The sequence below is a fragment of the Ornithodoros turicata genome, unplaced genomic scaffold (assembly GCF_037126465.1).
Source record: "Ornithodoros turicata isolate Travis unplaced genomic scaffold, ASM3712646v1 ctg00000746.1, whole genome shotgun sequence".
NCBI classification, from domain to species: Eukaryota; Metazoa; Arthropoda; class Arachnida; order Ixodida; family Argasidae; genus Ornithodoros; species Ornithodoros turicata.
Window position 1 is genome coordinate 3232410 of NW_026999400.1, and position 13369 is coordinate 3245778.

Here is a 13369-nt window from a genome sequence, read left to right on the forward strand (position 1 = left end):
ATCTGGACCACGGTGATCTGGACCCTCCCTCTAGATCTGCCCCTGCTTCTTTCATGTTTTTTTTTTCTTCACCTTCCTTTTTGTGACGTAGCGCAGCGGAGCCAGTGGAGGAGAGCTCAGTTGTTGTACTTGCACATAACTAACTTTAACTTCATTTTCATATCTCACATCTAATGTTTCGCGTGTAATGGGGTAGTGTACTGCTCTCCAGTCGTGAATCACCCGAAGTCATAGTCATGATTTATTTGTTGTTGGTGGTGGTGGGTGCGCAGCACGCGTCCAAGTAACTTGTTTCGTGTAGTCTCGTCGAGGCAAATAAAGAAAGCAGAAGGGCAATGAATTAATTGTAATTAATTTCGTTCACGTTTATTTACGTGCCCCAAAATTATCGACGCAAAGTCCAACCTATTTCCTGCAAAATGATAGCTCGTCCACAGCATTTTGCGAAAAGTTTTTAGGGGTTGGGACACTTCGTCCCGAGTTATCTAAGATAAACGCAGAAGACCAATTTGATAGAAGAAGAAGATAAAAAGGTTCCCCGAGACAAGAAGAAACTACATGGGACGAAGAAGAAGAAGAAGAAACTACAGGCACACGCTCTCTTGCCCTTCTGCTCTTGGCAGCAATTTGCATCGATGTGGACTTGCATTCAATGATCTAGGTTTTAGAACAAATGGGGTCACAGAGGCTTGAACAGACATCGCTACAGGCGTCACCGACGGTGAGGCAGCGCGGGAGACAGCGAAGGTCACTTGCTTCTCCCAGTGAGAATGGCTGCAGTTCTGTCTTATCTGACGTCAGAGCCTGACGCGGGCATCATCTTCAAGGGCTTATATCTCGACGACATTAACATTGCCTCGAGTTCGAGGGGAAACACAGGACGTGTGTTCTTCTCGTCCGGTGTTTTCCCTCAAACTCAAGGCAATGCTAATGTCGTCAGGCCAACACCAGTTAGGCTGCCTACTCCCTGTTATGTTCAGCTTATATCTCGCCAAAGCACGACACGTAGAAAAAATAAGCTATGCAACTAGGTCAGCTGTCTGCGCAGCTCCTCAGTTTCCCTCTCTCCCCTATTGCCCGTAGAGCGACTTCATTCGTCAGTCTAACAAAATAAGGGGACAAGATTCGAAGTTGAGGAGCACGTGCTTTCTTCTGCGGGCCCGTGCCGGTCCACGACTGCCCCCTTATTGCTGCCTTGTGCTTGGACGGACACTTGGTCACGTGGTTTCTGCAAACTTTACATCCTCCCCGGCTGATAGACAAACTGTTGTAGCGTGTTCTGCTGTCCTCGCTACTCTCGCGTGCAGTACAATGCGCACATGCTGTAGTGAAACCCATATATCAAAATGTGACAGACCATTTTATAAAGGAAAGGAAAGTTCCGCCTAGATATTCCTGCTGTCAGGGTCAACATATCCAATATACCGATTAATGTAGTTGGAAAAGGGACAGAGAAAGGCTGCACGGGTGACCCTGCTAAGTGGTCCTGCAAAGCGACGCTCCAGTGATAAATGGCTCCTGCACGTCTGGCTCCCTCACGCCACTCTGGTATTGCTCTGCGCTCTGCGTGGTGCTCGGCAAGAGGCCGCGGGTTCCATTGCGGCCGTCGACGGTGGCAAGTCTTATAAAGCTGTTTGGGAGCTCGAAGTGATTGTACAGTGGGGTTACTCAAACATGATCCTTATCCAGTCTTTTTGTTAGCTACATGACATCCACAATGCATCTGGGAAAGAACACCCAGGGGTACATTTTACGAAATCACCTGCACTTCCTGATAAAAATTCTCGTAAAGTCCCACTACGTAACATAAAAAGATACAGAACGTGTGAAACTTTTGATCATATACCGAGTTTTGATGCGAATCAACGCACATTTAGAGTAATTTTTTGGTGTAGTTAGGCAACGAGGAGTTTGGAGAGCAACCAGAAGCTTCACATGTCCGTACTTTCACGCATGTCAGGAGCAGAGCTGTGAATTACGTACTTACAGGTATCTAGGTTACTGTAATTAACCTTACTGTATGTGAGTACTTTCTAAGATTAGAAGCTAAGTTAATTACATTTTCCTTGTAACTCGAGCTCAAGAAGCAGTTACCGTATATTCCGGTGTACAACGCGCACGTTATACAGCAAAAAAGCGTTCTGAAGAGGTCCTGCGCGTTCTCTCGGTGCGCGTTATACACGGACATATTTTCCTGTAGAATTCCTTTTCATGTCGGTGACGTACAAATTCTAGCCTCTTCCAGAGTATGTTGTGGCTTTCTCGCATATCTCTTATAGGGTCAGTTGACAAAACCGGCTAAAGGGCACTGGACTTCATAAAGGTTAATGATCCTGCTTAAGGATGCTATTCAGCAGTCAATAATCTTGAATTCATTTCAGAAGAATTGCGTAGGGACGCGAAACGGAAAGCAGAGAGGAGACTGAAGTATTAAATGTGTTCCAAATAATGCATATATGATACACCGCTTTGGTTTATTGTGTATACTGGTAGCAGTACAGAAGCTTGTAGCACCATTGCGGTGCGCGTTAAACACCGGGAAATACGGTACATTTCGCTTTCACTTTTTCCACACTGCGACGTTTTTGCTGTTTTTCTTTTACGTGTTGAGTTCTCAGACTGACTACCGAATGCCAGCGACCTTCGTCAGTTAGATATATATGAGTAGCTTAGGAGAACAATGCTAAGTTGTATATGGCGAATAAGTTCTCGGAGGACACACACATATATCCATGGTAATTATAATATCAAAAATAACGAAGACGGTTAAGAGCACCAGCATTTTTTATCCTGCATCGCCGGGAACTTGCACATTGACTTTCTTCACGTAACTATAGGTAATTGTAGTAGATTTACACGTAAGGTGTGTCCTAGTGCGGCGAAATGCTGCACGTGCCGCAGGGTATACGACTGCAGATAATTTCAACCGCCCGGGGGTTCTTTTGACGTGTGCCGGAAATCTCAGACACACCATGCTGGAGGCAACGTTTACCTTCCACCCCCATTGCTACCGTCCTCGGTAGGGATAGAACCCGCGATCTTGTTATATCCATGGGATAATGACTGTAGGGCCCGGAATTTGTCCTACATGTGCCTATAAACGCCTAAATGCGACATTTTGGGGGCTGCCTGCCTTTTTATCGACTCTATTGAATTGCATTGTTCGCATTTTTAGATGCCATAACAGCCTTTTTTTAGGGGTGAATCGCCCCATGTCATCGTCATGATTTATATATTGTTGTTGTTTATTGGTGGAACTGCGAGTGCGCCTTGCAGGCTCATGTTTAGTGCGGCAGTTTGCTTTTCGTTTCTGCGTGTTTGCCATGCTTTTTTTTTTTTTTAGTACCTTGGTTTACTAGAAGGGTTCATCAAAATATTTGCCCTTCCTTGGCCTTTCAAGATAATCGAGGGTGGAGAACTAAAAGTATCATTCAATATATCTTGGCTCTAGGCCTCCTCAGCATTCGTGTACCATATAGTAAGTCAAATCTTTTACTGTACATAGCCTTTAAATGAGCACGTTTTCCTGGATGGAGCATTCTGAAACACAAAGAAAGCCAAAGAGCGTGCCAAATTAACGCGCCTATTTTTCCATTTGATTGCCTATCTACTATATGGCATTTTTGAGGGCCTAAAGGCCTGTCTATTTCCATCGTTTTTAGCTAAATTTCCGGGCCATGGGACGGGCGATTATGGCATTGAGTGCGCGCAGCTCGAATGTAGGCGTTTCCGCACCTCTCAACAACTTCAACAATGCTCTGAGAGGTCGACAACTAACGATGCTGGTAGTAAGCGGAAACTGGCGGACATTGCCGGGGTGGCTGCACGCCAAGTACAAATGCCGTCGAGGTGCATGTGGGCTAAATGCGCGGGGAAGCGGCAGGAAGAGGGGATGCCATCCGCGAATATGCCGTTTGGAGACTGATTCACACACGTCCGCACAGGTTGAGAGACGGAGACACCACAGATGAGAAGTAAACTGACACTCTACGTGGGAACGATACGAGGATGAGAGGGCAAAGGAAGTTTATGCATGTGGGTGCTCGCCCCCAAGTGATTCATAGATCCAGACACTGAAAGCACGTATGAAACGTCCTGTCTTTACGTTAGCGGAGAAGAAAGCATATACTACACACAGACACAAGTTCGTTTCCCCAACAGCATGCAAGAAATGTACATGTGCAACTCCCAGGTAATCAGTTTCACGTTTGGGGGGGGGGGGGGGGCGATAGGTGCACAGGTTTAAAACGGGTCTATTGTACATTTGTCTGTACTATAGTACACTTTCAAAGCATAAGCATTCTATACAAAGTTCAAGATTTCCTTTTGCCTTGCACTTACAGGCACTGCAAGTATACAAAAACAAGATGTTAGCTAAATACAAATTTGTGAAGGTCAGCAATGTGGATCTTCAACTTTCATTTTGATTGATCCAGTCTTGGTTACACCATTTGAATGTTCAATCACGCGAGTAGCGCTATAAATGTAGTGTGTTAGTATAGATGTAGTATGTTATAACGGTATGTTATACCGTTTTAAACCGTTATGTAGTATGTTAGTTAAAAAACGACCAGTGTTAGATGTGGTATCTAAATTCTCTTGATGTGTTTTATTTCTACAGAGTCGTTTTATTGCACGCATAAACATTGGCCCCGCCAGATCTGCTTAGTATACCATATTTTTAGTGGTATGTGGGCAACGAGTTGACGTCTTGTCACTTTAAAGGCACATAACCTGAAGTAATTCCAATCCAATCCAATTGAAGAGTGACTCAATTACATTTCACGAGTAATTGTAACTGAGTTACCCATTTTGGTTTCAGCAACGTTTCTTGTAACTTAATTACTTCCAGATATATGTAACTGTGATACAAACAATGTTCCGTGCATGTCAGGCAGTTGTCATGTGTTGAATGACCTACAGTACGCCAACTTTCGATACTCATGCAAATTTTAATACTTCTAGCTTTTCTTTTTGAACACAGTAAAGAGCCACTACGTTGTGTCCTCTCTACAAATCTGTCAGTCCTATAGCATATTCATGCATCCCCCTGAACCGCGAAATAGTAGTTTTGGCAGACGTATCAGACTTATCTATACAACATGTTGGGACACCGCGGCCCACTCCAGGGCGGCCTTACGTCATGTAGTTTTTTTCTTTTTTTTTAGGCGACTGGTCTGGACTCCTTGTGCCCCCGACAGCGCCCTCGGACATTCAAACCATCACGATCAGGATCGCCGCTCAGATCATCACCGTCATCTCCAGTAGGTCGTGGTCATCTCTCATCATCGTGATCACTCGCATAGACCCCCTAGCTATGGGGTAGCGTTCCACCCCTAGAGTGAAAAACCTCACCGCTTCATCGTCAGAATATAATTGTTGTTGTTTCATAGGGCATACCGAACTTTTTTGCTCGTCCGAAATTATCTGACCAAACGAGGAAATAACATCACAATCTAAACAACGAACGAAAAGTAGAGGAGACTATCGAATGGCAGCATAAGTTGATTACCGTGTCATGCAGCTAAACCAAACAAAGGCACCACCATAAGAGAACAACGCGCACGCTTGACTCTGCCTGTGTTGTGCGTGTATTTGCCGTGCAAACATTGCGGTACTGATGAAATTACTTTCCACTGCTCTTCATTTCCGAGAGCAAACGAAAGTCGAGCGTTTCTCGAGAAATGTGACTGTATATAGTACATTATTTTGTGCGCGGGCAATAGGTACACAAGACAGATTTCATGCGCATACCAAGAATTATAAGCGGGTTGAGGCGGCAGTGCGTAACACTGGCATAGAGGTATAGCGTATGCGATAACCGTGACATCGGTTGTTTACTGATAATAATTGATAATTCGTGACTTTACGTCGCGAGACAACTGTGATCAGGTTCTTTACTCGTTTATGACTGGAAAGATAGCAGTTCAACATAGTGTGGTACAAACTGGACAGTGATTTCCCTCCCTACACAAAAGTGTTAAAACAAAAGATAACCCATATTTTTTCTCTCTCTCTCGTGATTTTACCTTATCAGGGGCTCGAATACCCGGGAATCGTGGCTTTGATTGTGCATTTGGAAGAGGGAAGCGATGGTGAAATCCTCCTGCGCCCATGTAAAGTGGGTATATAGGTGAACTTCAGAAAGGTCTTTTTGTACCTCATATCTCAGGGAGCGGTGCTGCTTTGTGTATGTGATGTGGAGTTCCTTCGTCTAGTATTTCTTGTACACGGATAACGAGCACTGGAAAGTGTCCCCACTTATTTCCTCTTTTCTTGAAAAATCAGTGCCGCACAAATGCCGACTAAAAATTGTCATTTCAATACCTCCAACCCACAAAGAAAAGAGAGTTGTGACCCCGGCTATTAAATGACCAAGACGGCTGACATCTCTCATATCTTGCGTTATGCAGGTCATTAACTCCTCAAAGGGAAGACTGAAGCTGAAGGGCACGTGGTGAGCAAATGTTGGTGAGTAATTTGTCTTCTTTCTTCTCTGCCCGGGGATCAGTTGTCCGCTCCCTGCAGTGGATATGCCCAAGCACGGCAGAATAACCCGTCCTAACAGCGAAGCAAGGAATAGCGCGCGAGACAGGGAATATATGCGCCTTTCTGCCGCAACGTGGCGCTCCCGAATTTTTCTGGCTACGCCACTGCAGCGGAGCAACTTAGGATATGTGCGATGTACCGCGAGGGTTACCACTTGTCGTCGTGAAAGACACTGGCCACGGGGTATCCAGGACAATTGCTCACCACAGAACCGCTGAAGCCGGACAATTGCTCACCGCCTCTTTCACCGCCCTTATATGTACATGTCTGTACATGTACATGTCTGTGCACCTTTGGAAGCACTTTGCTGCCCCCCCCCCCCAACTTGAAAAAAAAATCCTATAGGAACGCCCCATGGATGCGGGTCCTGACAAAGACGCTTCAGGCGTGCCTGCAAGTGGCCGACCTCTCGCCTCACCCTTTGCACTGGTGGATCTCCTAGATATATTTGAAGCAACTTCGACAACTAAAAAAGAAGTTCAGTTAACATAAAAAAGTCAGGCGCCATAAACGCGAAATATAATCATAAGTGTTGTGGAAGAGGCGGTGAGTAACTCTCCGGCTTTAACAGTTCTGTAGTGAGCAGTTGTCCGGCCTCAGCAGTGTTTTGGTGAGCAATTGTCCGGTGCGCAGGCCACGGGAAAGGGTAAGGTTAAAGGGAGAGGGGGAAATGCGAGGGAAAGGGAAGTTGTGGGAGGAGAGAAGGCACAAGAGTTATGTTATGAAGATAATACGCGAAAATATAGTTATTTCTGTCTTTGACTGGAGTCTTTATGTTGGAAATTGCAATTTAAAGAGAAAACAACGCTACACGTAATAGAACAAGAGTCAAAATCCAGACTGGATCGCAACGCACTTTGAAAAACGCATCGACGTAGGTACGTTCTTCGCAGACGGAGAATTCATGGTGGTCGCACGTTCTAACCACTGGCCCTACGCAGAGCCCTATGCCTCTTTCCTCTTTATTTCGCGCCTGTTTACAACGTTCCTTCTTTCATTTTCGTCGGCTTCTTGGTGAAGTGTGGCACTGCACATCCACAGCGGGTATCATTTTCAAGCAGAACATAAAAAAGGGGGGAGGGGGAAGTTATTTAAATCATAGAAAATAAAGGTGGTCTTAATCGCGATTAAAATCGCCGATTTAAGCGCGAGTGATTTAAATCGCACACCGTGCCCCGCCCGAACATCTGGGCACGATCGGCAACGCGGCAACGGCTCAATTCTGCCTGCATCCCCATTGGCCGCTCATACTTTTCAGGTACTTGCTTTACCAGCGATCGTTTCCATGCAACCGGCACTACGCTTTGCTCGTCCTAAATAAAGACAGGGCGTTCTACACTAAACGTCCCGGAGGCGTTACTCGACCCCTGATATCTTCGTAAACACAAGTAATAATGACATGGCGCTGCTCTTTTGCAACAAGCCCCGTGACGTGCACCGTTTTTTTTTTTCTAAACCCTTCACGAAACGCACAGCTGTTCGCTATATCGTAAACGCTGTATGAGAGACAGCTTCATACAGCCTATGCGTGTGTAAAAAAAAATGTTTATCGACAGCTGTGCGTCGTTTTTCTGAGCAGCGAATATGACACACACACACTGCTCCTTACTATCATTCGACCTTGGTGTAACCAGACCAGACCACAAGAACAACATGGGCGTACGGAGAAGGGGGGGGGGGCAAGGGGGGACCTCCTCCCCTTTGAGCTCCAAGGTCATTTGTGAAAATGATGTGCTAGTTCGTCACAGCTCGTCATGACCGCCAGCACAGTCCGAAGTGTCCGTCTCCAGGAAAAGAGGTGTGTATGTGTGTGTGTGGGGGGGGGGGGGGGGCACGCGTAGCCCCCCTGGAAGCACTTTACCACCTTTGAAAAAATCCTGGGAACGCCCGCGTTACACAGCAGCCATTAGGAACTTTAGCAGTGGTTACATAACGGCTCTATGCAGCTCTAGCGTTAAATCGCATGCCGCAGCGAGGTCACTGACCACTGTGAAGGACACGTGTGGAAAGAACTTTGAAAGTTCTGGAAGTCCCAAAAACGAAAAGAAAGAAAGAAATAGCGGAACGATGTAAGGCACGGCTCAGTGGTACCACATGCAGCTGCACACAGCTAAACTTGAAAGAGTTGAGAAGGCCTGATGGATGCTTGAAAACCAGAAACATGCACGATGCGAGACCACCCTAAGACATGAAAAACCAAGTTTATCAGACGTCAACATCTTCTGGCAAATCATTCTGATAATTGCTTGCTGGGTAGAGGAAGGCCTGTTATACAGACAAGAGGTACGCTATCGTTGGCCTTTGTTCCCAGTTAATTGTCCTCAGGAAAACAGCAATAAATCCGCAGTATACAGCAAGGAGAAAGCGACGAGTTTAAACAAGGATTACCCAACATTATGATAAATCGGACTCATTCGGAAGTATTTTGGCGGCCATACGACATTGAAGAACTGACGTTGTTCCAATCGTACTAGGACCTCGTGCTGGCGACTGTTGCCCTCTGAAAGACAAGTATAGCCATACAAATGCGTCGAAAGGCGAGGAATACACATACAAGTCAGCAGCATGAAATAATATTTCCACACGTGTCTTTCCTCAATATTAGGGCGATACCTACGCTAGAAGAGTTCAACAGTGAGCGTAGCTCGCCATTCAACATCCTCATTTTCCTGTTCTTCCGCAGCGAGATAATCCACGAGATCATCCACGGAGAAGTGCGGTACCCCTTCTTAATTTATTAGGCAAAAGGAACACATTCCAAGACCTCCCCGTTTTCCTATATTTATGTTTCTGGCCAAACTTCCTCCACTTCTCTTTACGCTACAATACGACACTTCGGTTTCCCGCCAAAACAACGCGCTTCGCGGTGACATCTGCCGCGCGCTGATTCGCGTCACTCACATCGTAACCTGCACTCGCGCAAAATTTACGAACAGCAGCCAACCTACACAAACACAAAACGGTGCTTCTATTTTGCGCTCCCCACACGGCAAGGCATATTCGATACCTCCGGGCACATCCACGAGAAGGTAATGTAACGGAGCAGACGACACTGAGATCCTCGGAAGCAGAAAGAAATCCGTCCCAATTTTACTCACTTGCCATCGCGTCCAGGGGACAGCTAAAAATACCGGATGATCTGCGGAGGCTTTCTTCCGATACAACGACGCTTCTCGGCCTGATGTTCACGTCGAAACACAGCGCCGTCGTGAGTGTCAAAATTCTCAATAATAACGCAAGATCACACGAGCATGGAGCAGCATCGATGTCCCGACTGCTTCTGCCGTGAATAGGTGAAGTGAACGCAGATGGCGTACGAGGTGCGAGTGCGACAGTGACCACGGGGGCACGGATGATGCTGCTCCCTTTTGCTCCTCCCCCATCCCTCTCTCTCACAGGTCGTGTCGCGTCTGTTGATGACGAAACCAGCGCGAAAATCAATCTTTTTGACAGAGAGCAGGGGCGGGCGCTCTCACCCGTTTTGTCGAACGGTTCGCTGCCTGAAATAATAGCTCAAATGAAAACTCGGAAAGAACGTACTTTGGTCAGAAAGAAAAGTGATAACAAAAATGGAATTACCGTAATACAGCCAAGCGGGTTCTCCGAGACAGGTAGCGAAGAAGGACAGATACGACACGTTTTCGATTGAGAGCCTACGTTCCCAAAGACCTCCTGGCAGGCGGCAAGGCGTGGTGCGATTCTCGCCTCTGTCTGGCCTTGTCGACGTCTGACACTCCTTGCCTTGAACTGCACCAAAATCCGGGCACCTGGGTCACGCGGTTAGGCCTCATGACCACCTCGATATGTGTGGGTCATTGGATGTATGCGAGCAAAATCCGAGGGCCGATAGGGTTTCACTTTTTCCTCTCTTGCTAGCATAGCTCGGAGTTTGGGGCCTTCGAAACTCACGATCACAATCATCTGATCAGGCGTAAGTTTGGGCCCAGCTAGGAGATCACCTGAAGGTCGACATGACGTATCGGTGAGCTCGATCAGGCCGCATGTTAGTGCACTCACCGGATAACATCACACTTGTAAACAGAGCAGGTGTGATGTTATCTGGTGAGTGCGCTAATATGCGGCACGATCGAGTTCGCCGATGTACGCCATGCCGTCCTTCACGTGAGTTCGTAGCAGGGCCCGAACTCACGCCTTATCAGATGATTGTGATATCGTGAAGGCCCGAAACGCCGAGCAATGCTTGCTATACGCTGTGCAAGTGCGTCTATACGCATGAGAGGAGGTAGTGAGAGGGAAGGAGGAGGGCACCGCCGTAGCCAATGGGGCTTTCCGAGTGGAGTAACAGGGAGAGGAGATATGCGCAGAACGCTCAGTTACTTGCAGAGCGTATAGTGCCTGCCATGTATTTGTCTGGTGCGCCTTCCTTACAGCGCAATAATGAATTGTTCAACCTCTTCCGAATGCACGTTGTTACTCGATAACGTGTCATATGCGTTCAGACAGAAAAGCTGGCGACGGCTAGCACAAGCACAGATGATGTGAACTGTTGAATTGCTCTTTGTCTATCTGCCTTGTGTCGGGTACTGCCCCATCGGCTCGCACGCATATTTCGCCATTTTTAAGCCAGCACATTTTCGCCCTTCCTACCAAATTGAGTGATGCAACAAACAACAAAAGAGAGTATGATTGTCGTATAATCGGGAAGTCTGACACGAAGAGGAACTGGAAGAGGGAATTTTCGAGTGTATTTAGCATCCCGTTTGCAGGGGAAAAAATTCTTTGATTGGCAGTTCAGTGCTGTGTCGTCGTCTTCTTTGTGCACGCCCTTGTTCCTGTCCCCGCGCTGATGGTTTTATCGATCTTAATTATGAGTTACCAACCCACCGAAGTTTTAACTTTTTTTTAACGAAGTTAGTTTAAATTTTAACGAAGTTAACCCTTTCCAAAGGGTCTTGTTTCGGGTTTGGCAACGCTGTCCTATTTATTTTGCGGCGGTGTGCAGAAGTTCCGCGCCTTCGTCGGTACGAGAGGTGACTTCTGGTATATATACTGGTATATTCGCGGTACAAGAAGAGGTACAGGAGGGAGCGAGCATTACCGCTCTTTGGAATGGCTTTGGGAATAAGATTTGGTTATTATAAGACGTTGGATCCGGGACTTTCTCTGTTTCATGCAGCTGACACATTTCTATTTTTCCAATGCGCTTTCAAGGGAGAACGGTGAGCGCGTGCAGTCCCTGGCGACGAGCGCACAACGCGGGTGTGCCACAGAAAAAAAAAAATAAAAAATAAAAATAAGAATCTTGACTTTAACGAAAAGTACTTTTCTGATTTTTTTGTGTACGTATTCTCAAGGTGGTGCTCTGCAGTTCTGTGAAGAGCACCTTTCTAGCTTGATAGCGCCACAACATTTTTACCCCCTATGCACTTCTGAACGATTTTCTCGACTTCACCGAATTTTTTCGGCAACTAAAATTTTAGTCAGAGCAACGGTACTTTTCGTTGGAATGTATGCCTGGTCAGCTACTCACATGCAGAATTTGGTTCTTCTATAAAGCCTAGTTATTATGTTGACAAAAAAAATAAAGTCTAACACTGTGCCAGACACGCTCCTTTTGGCGACAGACCATTGACACTCAAGCACACGTAAGTATAGAGAGAGAGGTTACGAATTTTCAACTATATTTCGGTGCATTATGACGGTCACCGCACGCTATCAAAGTGAACATGGATATCCCTCCGGGCACTAACTTTGGAGCCCTATAGCGGCGAAACCCTTCGGAATTTTAGACTCATATTTCGCATTCGATATCCCCCTGACACCGCGAAGCACACCCGATTTGTTTGTTTGTTTTTTCTTCCCCAAAAATCTGTGATGGTCGAACGAGCAGCATCGCTGGATGAGTTGGCGTGGTACGCACGAGTTTCCTTATTGAGATCGCTCAAGGGCTTTTTTGCTGCAGAGCGTGAAACATTCGATCACTATCGCATGGTTGGAAAAGATGTAACTGGAATGAGGGAATTTACTCCAGTAGGAAAGCGCAATCGACGATCCAGCGTATATGGCTGACTTCACGAGGCTACGGGAGTGCCACGGAAGTACGGTTTAGTTTTTCTTCGGTGTGTTCCGCATGAAGAACTTTTCTCCCGGCAGAAGACCAGTTCCTGGCTTCTCTCGATCAACTGTGGGCCGCGGACGAAGAACTGTCGGAGACATCGGCATCCTCGTCATCGAAGACATCTCGGGAAGAAGGCAAGATACGCGACAGAAGTCTACAAAGATGATTTTTAATAAACGTTTTTTGTACGCTTCAGACACTTTGCCAAGACATTTTTGCATGACGAGATCCGCAGCCTAGAACAGTTTCTGTACACGCTCATAGAGGAAGGAATAAGGGAGCCCTTCCCTAAGGTAAATGTTTCTCTTCTTATACAGGGTGTCCCAGAAAACGTGTCATTGAATTATCATTTAAAAAAAACTACATCACCTAAAATCATGCGGGCAACGGCCTTTGTTCTTATACTAGGCTTTTGCCACCTTCTGATGCGAATGTCATGTAACGCAAGTTTAATTATGTAAATTTTTTGCGAACTGAACTCGGAAATTTGCCAAGTAAAGGTCACATTTTTACCCCACCAATGTGAAGCGAGTGCCGGATTTACTCAAATTAATGGAAATTGGCAGGGATATTCAGGAGCTATCCCATCGAAAAAAATAGCCGAACATTATGTCCGAACTTCATTATTACCATTACGAACATTAACAACACTACTTCATTAACAACATTACGAACATAGCACTATTTTTCTATTTCTATATTTCCATATTTACAAGGGTCGTTCAAGGTTGACCGAAACAT

General features: G+C 46.1%; 1 protein-coding gene across 3 annotated transcripts in view; it reads right to left on the reverse strand.

The window, feature by feature from the left end:
- Positions 1–10467, reverse strand: part of LOC135374778 (beta-1,3-galactosyltransferase 5-like) — a 42773-nt gene extending 32306 nt beyond the window's left edge. For 2 of the 3 annotated variants that reach the window (XM_064607703.1, XM_064607704.1), the window contains exons 1-2: positions 10129–10467; positions 9648–10049 (exon numbers count right to left, since the gene is read on the reverse strand). The gene's annotated coding sequence lies outside the window, so the exon portion shown is untranslated. The remainder of the gene's footprint in view (positions 1–9647; positions 10050–10128) is intronic. The other variant, XM_064607710.1, reaches the window with a different exon arrangement.
- Positions 10468–13369: the final 2902 nt, after the last annotated feature.